At 49.1% G+C, this 8,656-nt stretch overlaps 1 long non-coding RNA gene across 1 annotated transcript; it reads right to left on the bottom strand.

Moving 5' to 3' along the window:
• Window positions 1-4,923: 4,923 nt before the first annotated feature.
• Window positions 4,924-7,741, bottom strand: LOC128907075 (uncharacterized). Its single transcript, XR_008465454.1, has 2 exons — window positions 7,119-7,741; window positions 4,924-5,321 (listed from the first exon to the last, which is right to left on the bottom strand). It is a non-coding gene; the product is annotated as an uncharacterized LOC128907075 (long non-coding RNA).
• Between the last annotated feature and the right edge of the window lie 915 nt (window positions 7,742-8,656).

Raw genomic sequence — 8,656 nt, 5'->3', positions numbered from 1 at the left:
GGAAAAGCTTTTGGCCATATCAAAATGAGGCACTTTGATCGTTCTCTTAACTGGAAATTTAAGTGAAGTTGAGACCGTTGTGCAAAATGTTTCTATGTCGATGAATCAGCTTCTTCCAAAGGGAGAAGCCGTGCCATTTGAAAAACGTTAGCCCGTTATACATAACAAGCCCTCCCCCAGAGACCTCGCAATTAAGGCCTGAGACAAGCTGAAGCAGGCAGGCAAAATAAACCCTGGGTTCGGAGGTACCAATTAAGCAAGCAAAGCAGAAATCTGAGTTTACCACTGGCCTGACCAATGCCAGAGGGGAAGAGTTTGTTGGCAAATTTCAAAATTAGACTTAAAAGAAGAAGAGCTTGTTAATATGAACCAAGCAGCCTCGCTAGACTGAAAAATGATGAAATAGCCCTTTGCGTGTTCCTGCCTTCCCTTTTTATGCATATGTCATAAATAATTAACTGGCTCTTTGTCTTCATCCCTTGATGAATTCTGGGGTGTAATAACAGGAGTAGCCAATGGTATCTTGACTGTTCTGTTTTCAGACAATACTGGGCTTTTGCATGTAATCCCATGGTGGCACGGAGCAGGTTCTCCTTATCCTCCTGATCAGGTTTCTATCCTGTCCTCCTCCTGTGCACGTAATTATCCTCTGAAGCCATGTTCATGGAAGCAATAGGCACATATGCCACTCAGCAGCGCCGTACGGACTGACAGACCTGCTAAAGCTGGTCTGTAATTACACAGAAGAAGGCCTTCAGCAGCAGTCACCAGTCCTGGACAATAACAGCAAGCAAGCAACACCCTGTAGGCCAGCTTCCCATTAGTTTTTTTGATTATTTTTGTGGTTATGAGTCATATGGGAGTACCGAGCAGGTAACATGTCACATATAAGTGTTGGGCTTGGAGACCAACGGAGCAGACAAAAACATCTTTTCTTTGGCTATAACCTGAGCCACTCTCAAAAGACAAGGTGGGTTGTTACCACCCACGTGGCAGTCATCCTGGTGGCCAGGCAGGCTGGGAGCTGGGCAGGACGCCTGCCAACATTATATCTCCCTGGGCTCACAAGGACATATGTGGTAGAGGAAAGTGATTTCCTGTGATTTTGTTGAAGAAAGCTATAGGATATTGTGGCAGGTCAGTGCCTCCTGACTGGTAAGCGGGTGTCTCAGCTGTCCATTGGCAACCATCTCGGTTGGAGACTATTAGCTGGTCATCTGCTGTGGTCTTGCCTGCAAGTAATGCTCCGCGATGTGAAAAGGTGAGGTCTCAGCTGGCTGGGGACCAGGGAGCCCCAGCCCATCATCCCCAATGTGGCTCCTGGGGGTCGGACAGACCCAGAAGCCTTCCCGGCTCACGCAAGGGACGTCACCGTCTTCCCACCAACTGCCTTTTCCAGTGGCCAGACATCCCCATCCTCTGTCCCAAAAGACATTATGGCTGTGAAATTCCTTGTGATGGTCCCTGTGTGTCCCTTCTGCAGTGGTGTCTCATGACCAGGAGCTAGAGAGCTGCCAAAGCAACTGAAATACAAGACAGGAGGTATGTGAATAAATCTGATCTACCACCACTGCAGGCAAGCACACTCCCTGCTGGGAACATGCAACAGAGAATGGGACACCAAAATAAAGCAAATCCCATACTTCCCCCATAAACTAGTACTGTTTCAAAGGAAATTGTCTGGGCCTGTATCAAATGCCAGTTCCCTTCTGGAAGACAAGGGTGCCTAGTCCTTCTTTCTGATATCTCCATTTGCTTTGGATACACATACCACAAACATGCATGTAATTTTGCACCTTGACACCATGTCTCAAAGCTTCAAGTCTAGAAGAGCCTACGAACACAAGGCACCACCAAGGGCAGGATGTTTGTATTCCACTTTCTAGCAAACCATTCACCTGTCCAAAGCTCGGGAAGCTCCACAGGGCACATTGTACACACTCATCTGTCTCCTAGAAGCAGCTTGAAAGCCACAGTCGTCCTGGAAATGTGACAATATCGGAGGCTGATCTAAACCACATGACTGTCTGCAGGTGTCCACGTTTCATCCAAGGGGGATGAGGTGGGGACAGACTGCCTGGATAGAGCCTGCAGGCTCTCCTGCTGTGGACGACCATCACAGGCTGGCAGAGAGAAGTGAGCTTCCTGGGGAAGGAGATGGAGCATGGCTGGCACAGAGGGCACAGAGACAGGAGGGCTGGCCCTTGTCAGGGTAAGATGAGCAAGTTTGCATTGAGATCTTGGGGGCTGATTAAAAAATGAAGCACAAAGGCAGGCCTGAAGAGTTGCACGAGCAGTCACAGGTGAATTAGCACAAAACAGGTACCGCCGGTCCACATCTCCCTCCCTCTCACCCACACCCCTCGTCCTGCCCCGACTGCCGGCTCCACAGCCCTGGCGTCTCCATAGCTCCCTTCTGGGAAAGGAGGGCTTTCACCCTTCCCCTCTGCCTAGTCCCAGCGTCTCCTCCCTGTGTCTCCTTGCTCTGCCTTTCCCACCTTTCTCTGCCTCTGAGGAGGCATAAGCCTTTTTGCCTTGCACACTTTCCTTTCCCCTGCTGCCACTTTGTGCTTCCCCAACGAGGTGTTTCTCTTTCCCCGCTCTCTGGTGATGGGAGAGCTGAAGGCCGTGGTCTCCCTGCCAGCTCCGCTGCCCGTGGCCTCCACATCTGGGTAGCCCCAGGCCACCGATCCACCCATGGGTGCTCTCCACCTACACACCCCCATAGGCCTCAGGAGGCTCCCGGCTGGTCCCTGGCTGTGACGGGCACCTGCGCACCGCATGGCCCCTTCCTGGCTTCCAAAAGGGCTCCTGCAGACAGCAAGGAAGGAGCTGCAAAACTCCAGTGGTTAATTTTTTTTCCCTCCTTCCATGGCATATTACAAGCCTTTTGTGAAAACAAAGAATTAAATGACAAATTAATAAAATAAAGTGAATAGAGACATGACCTCAGCATGGCCGCTCGAGGCAGTGTCTAGACCCGACCGACTGTTGCTACACCTATGCCACAGCCTGATGGGCAGCATTTTACAGGGTAGTCAGAGAAAAGACAGAGTCCATGCTGTATGTTATTAATGTTTTTCAGTGAAAAAGCAACACTATATCCCCTATTTTCCAGCTTTCTTGTGGGAGACTTAACGGTTTGACTGGGAGGTGTTTACCTAGCCACTGGGCTGAGACTGAAATGTCCATGCTGCACCCAATATACTAATTTTTTTCCTTCAGAGCAAATAAAAACACAGTAGGATCAGAACCTGCTCTTTCATTTGGTAGTAGCAATGCCTGACTTGTCCCAGCTAAACTAAGCACATCTCCCCCCAGCTTTGTCCTTCACCTTTCATTCTCTGTCCCCAGCGAGCCTGGGACTCCCAGAGGGACACAGAGACAACCTGCGCAAAGCAATTGCCTCTCCGCAAACAGCAAGGACTTCTTGCAGACACCAGGCAGACAAACGAAGGGCGATCTCGGCTCTGGGAGTGCTCGGCCACGGCGACCAGCGCTCACCATGAGCGGCCCAGCTTCGCCCTGAGCAGGAATCCAAAGGACTGATTGTCGGCACAAACACCTCCTGCGCAGGGTGACAACAAGCACAAGGCAGGTGATTACTGTGGGCTAGGGAGTGTATCCACTTCAAAATTGCTGTTGACTGCGGGTGTATGATGAAACACGTCACCATTGTAGACAGACGTGTATATAGTGATGTCTGATTCAGATCACTACTAATTACTCTGGCAGAGTATTTGAGGTGCCTTAGAAAGCCAACACCCACTGAAGAGGCATGGTGCTTCCTGGAGTGATGTTCTGCCACTGATTGCAGCTTGGGTGTTTCAGCTTGTGTTTGTCTTTCCTCCTGAGAAGAGGGGTTACAACTTCTTCTGACCCTGAACACCCACAAGTAGTGTATTCACTGCTGTATCACCAACTTCTCAATGAAAACCCTGAAAACAAGTAAATCTATGACAGATCGATACTGAGCTATACATAACTACACTTGGAGTGTGGAGTTTTCACCCAGCAGTGCTACTGTCTGACAGTAAATTCATTCAGGAACTGGAGGAAATGTATGATGTGAGCTGTGCCCTAGGCAAGGAAGAGGGAAGATGCTAGTTCTGCCCTTCTGTCCATGCAGAGAGGCTCCAAACAAGACAAAGCAAAAAAGAGTAAGACAGGAAGCAACCATGGACATGAAAGGCAAGAGGGAAAGATAGGTAAATATCAGGGGGTAAAAAACGCTTCCCAAAGACAAGAAAAGTTACAGGAAAGAAGGGGCTGCTGAGGGAGGTGGTTGAAAGAGCAGCAGAAATGCACCCTCTACTCTACTCTCAGTTCAGGAGCTTTACCAGTGACAGGCACAAAAGCATTAAGACACCAAGGGGCCAGTGCCAAAAACCTCCAGGAAGAGATGTGCAAGTGGGGCACCCCATCTCCTTGGACAGGACATCCTTTCCCAACAGGCCACCATGCCACCTCCAGCTCCATTGTGGCCTCTAGCCTGCAGCAGGGACCTGAGAGATGCGAGGGCCATCCTGACCCAAGGCTCCCTGGGTGTTCCCAGGATGCAGTTCATCGTGCCCAGCTACCTCTGTATATCAGCCACTGTGAACGGAGAGGTAAATGCCAGTTCCCCTGGACCCTCCCAAAGTGGCACTGAACCACTGCACAATGGGCACTGGCTCCTGCAGGACAAGTAGCCTTCAAAAGGGCCAGTGCCCCGGGGAGTAAGTATTTAAGCATACTTGTAATTTGCTTTTAAGGGTTGGAGAAGCCCAGGCGAAGAGTTCAGGAAAGTGGTGTGAAATGACCTCGCTGGTTTTCTAATTGGCATCTTCTTAGCATTGCAGTGTTGTTCCCCAGCACACCTATTAGCAATAGCAAAAGGTCCAAGCCAAGACATCCAAGAAAAATGAGGTCACTAGAATAAAATAGTTATTATCACCAAAACCACCTTGCCTCACCACATAACTGTGCCGCAAAAGACACTGGCTCAAACCCGATAAGGGCTGAAATGTCAGAGGTCACAGCACACATTTCTCAAGAGCTCCCCCATTGATCGCACAGCCCAGTTGAACGTCAGCCTCTTTGGCAATTTCCAGTTTCTCCATGGGGTCCTTTCATTTCATCCTCTGTGCCGGCGTGAGGCTCACACATCATCAGTCTTGCCCAAGCAGGCATTTGCAGCGGTGCCCGTCACTCTTGCTTCTTCTGCACGGTGTTCCTCACACACCTATGGCACCGCTACCGTGACACTCGTGCCTCTTCCCCAAACCTGCCTCCTCCTGGGCTCCTACTGCTCTTCATCCGCTGCCAGTTGCAGGGGAGGGCTGTAAAAAAACTAGAGTCAGCTGTGGAAATGACCAAATATTTTTGGTTAGCAGATGATTGGCAGTAGTTCAGACTAATACAGAATTTGGCATTTCAGCTGCAGAAGCCTGTCCCACACGAAGGCTGTGTTTTTCCATCATATTGCTTACGTATGTGTTTTCATACTTTTTTTCTGAAAAGGAAAATGGAATTGATTTTTTTCCTCTGGTTTTCTTTCTGGTTGTTTTTTGGGCGTTTTGGTTGTTTTTTTGTTTGATTGATTGATTTATTTAGTTTTTAAAAAAACAACACATATTAGTATTACTCGTGAAAAAAAGGCTTGCATTTTGGACCTTGAAAAGTGGACCAGTGCAAGTGGCTATGGGTGAAAGGATACCCTCATTCAAATACCAAGGTCATGCCACACAGGGAAGCCAACTGGAATAGTTTTATCACCATTAGGGTAAAGACTTTGGAAAAAACACCCAATATTTTGCAACCTTAGCTTTGCTGTCACATAAGGATAAATACAAGTCCCAGCAATGGGAGCAAAGACCTTTGTTTCTTTGCTCATATAGAAAAAGAAAGTGGGAAAGCACATGGAAAGGGCACTGCTAAGGGAGGGCCAGACCCGGCTACCCAACTAGATGCCCTCTGGGAAAACAGCAGGACCACACTCCAACAGAAACAGTCGAGCAGATGCCTGCAGGTGGACTTCAGAGCCATGACAAAATCAGGAAACCCACTGGTTGGACTCAGAAAGAAAGGAAAAGCCTTTGGCTGCAGCTGGAAAAGTGCTTCTTCACCTTTAATAAAATCGTCACTCAAAGCTCCCAAAAAAATCTGAGCTGGACTCTGGCTGTTTTTCTAGGGCAAGTGATGCCACAGGTGTACTGAAAACTGGAAAATGAAGGTTAGGAACAGGATGGTTCATTAACAATAAATCAGGATGACACTCTTTGCACAGAAACCAGGAAGTTTCTCTTCTCAAGTGTACCAAGGTCCTAAGGAGGAAATGATTGCGTACACAGTTACTGAGTCTATTGCAGATAATTATATCTATTTTTCCACTGAGGTAACCTCCCTCACTCTTTTGCAGTTCAACTTGGGCGACAGCTTTCAACATCCCCGACATCATTATAAAGAGGAGTGTCCAAAGTCCTATGGGGACTGGGAGAGGTGAGCGTGGGGCATCGGTTCTGCCTCCTGCCCAGGAGCACTGACAGCGCTGGACAAGTGACACACAGCATCCAGCCCAGGCCAGGGCAATATTCAGGCAGGCAAAACCAACAGGTTTTCTACTCCTGAAGCAGAAGGAATCTGCTGAGTTTTCAATTAGATTTCTATTTGAAATAGAAAAGCTAGCATGGAGGAGAAGCTGGGAGGACAGTGAGGCTGCCAATGCAGGTTTCTCTTGCAGGATTAAGAGGGAAACACCATCCTGTTCCATCCCATCCCGTCATCGCTGCCATTCAGGGGAACCCAGGAACACTTTTCCCTGGAGCGGATCCAAAGGCAGGGGAGTGACCGGCCCAGGCACCGTGAGGAGCGAGGGATCCCCAGTGAGGGAGTGAGGGATCCCCAGTGAGGGGGTGAGGGAGCCCTCCCTATGCCGCTGCTCGTGCTCCCTGCGCCCTTGCACATGGCCCTCTGGGTCAGATCAGTACATGTGTTTGGATGCCTACGGATGCAAATCAGGCGCAACGTGGTGTTTCCCAAAGCATTTGCATCTCAGACGCCCACATATTCTTAAAACTCTACCGTTGCGCCTATGCATGCGTTAGTTTCTTCATTTCTAAAATGGATATGGTAATTACCCGCCTCTCTGGCAGCAGGAGGAGAAGAGGAGATGCCTGCTGTGCTGCCGTTAGCTCAACGGCAGCGCCGGGTCCCCTCTCATTCCAGCTCTGTGACATACGATGCTGGAGAGCCCATCAGCACCTGCAATTGCATCTGATGATTTTGGGAGAGGAGAGAAATGCCAACCCTGAGTCTAACTCTGTTTAAGACTATTTTCTGGGATGTCGCTTCCTGACTGTTCCCTCAATATCCATGGGCTGTGCCTTAGGAAAACTTCAGGCTCCCCGGGCTGGTGGCACATCCGACTGTCATGTTTCGCACAGGCAGCTGCTGGCAGGGACGTGATGGGGACTTGCCAGAAATACCGTAGGGTCATGCACACGCATTGCAGGGAAACGAAATCTGTGTGGGTGCCTTTTAAGGAAACCACAAGCCTGCCTTTGAGCACCCCGGCAAGCACACAGCTCAGGGGAGTCAGCCTGAAAAGCAGCTCTGCATTTGCAGTGCATTTTTCCTGGGTTGTTAGCCTTTTTTACTTCGATTGTCAGCCTTTTTTACTTCCCCTTCATAGCTAAGCCATGTCTTCATTGCTTCTTGGCAGTGCTCATTTCTCACAGTAAGAGAATATCACAAAAACCTAAGAAAACCAAACAGAATTATATTATAGAATCATAGAATGGTTTGGGTTGGAAGGGACCTTAAAGATCATCTCATTCCAACCCCCCTGCCATGGGCAGGGACACCTCCCACTAGACCAGGCTGCTCAAAGCCCCATCCAGCCTGGCCTTGAACACTTCCAGGGATGGGGCATCCACAACTTCCCTGGGCAACCTGTTCCAGTGTCTCACCACCCTCACAGCAAAGAATTTCTTCCTATTCTTGCCCATCAACAGGAAGCACCCCCCATTAATCTGACCTGCTGGATAGTGCTTTACATTCTATTTGCTCAAACATCAAATCCTATTTTCCTTTACACAGGAAAGCAGGAAATGTATGGACAAAGTGGTTTTCACTTCAGGAACAGGGAATACCAATGAGAGTTCCCCAAAACAGTTTGCAAGCTGAACTCAGCAATTAAAATATAGGACACAAGTAGGAATTGATACGCCCAAATAAACGCTTCATCTGATTATCCAGCTACTTCAGGCAGGCAATCCATCAAGTTTGACCACTATGACACTTTAGAAAACTTGTGCAAATAAAAGTGGTAGGCAGTGCAGGCAGTTAGACCTTGAGGTAGGCGCCCAGGCTGTGGGCAGAGCTGCATACCTGGTCTAAAAGCACCCAGGTCAAAGAGGGAGCGTGAAGACTGGGGTCACGGTGTAACGCATACAGTGGGGTCACGGTGTAAAATCCCCGCTGCTCAGGTGCTTCTCTCCATCTCGGACCAGACATAAAAGGTACCATGAAAAGAGCAGCGTAGCAAGCGAAAGGATGCGGCTGCCCTCGGCTGCAATAGATGCAGCTCATTCCTTAGAGCCTCTCAGGGATGTGCTGAGTGTTAGTACGCTAAATTAGCAGGAACGCTGCAGCTCACTGACTAAAGCACCCCCTG

This window comes from Rissa tridactyla, chromosome 3 (assembly GCF_028500815.1).
Source record: "Rissa tridactyla isolate bRisTri1 chromosome 3, bRisTri1.patW.cur.20221130, whole genome shotgun sequence".
Lineage (NCBI taxonomy): Eukaryota > Metazoa > Chordata > Aves > Charadriiformes > Laridae > Rissa > Rissa tridactyla.
This window is presented reverse-complemented; position numbering and strand designations above follow the sequence as displayed.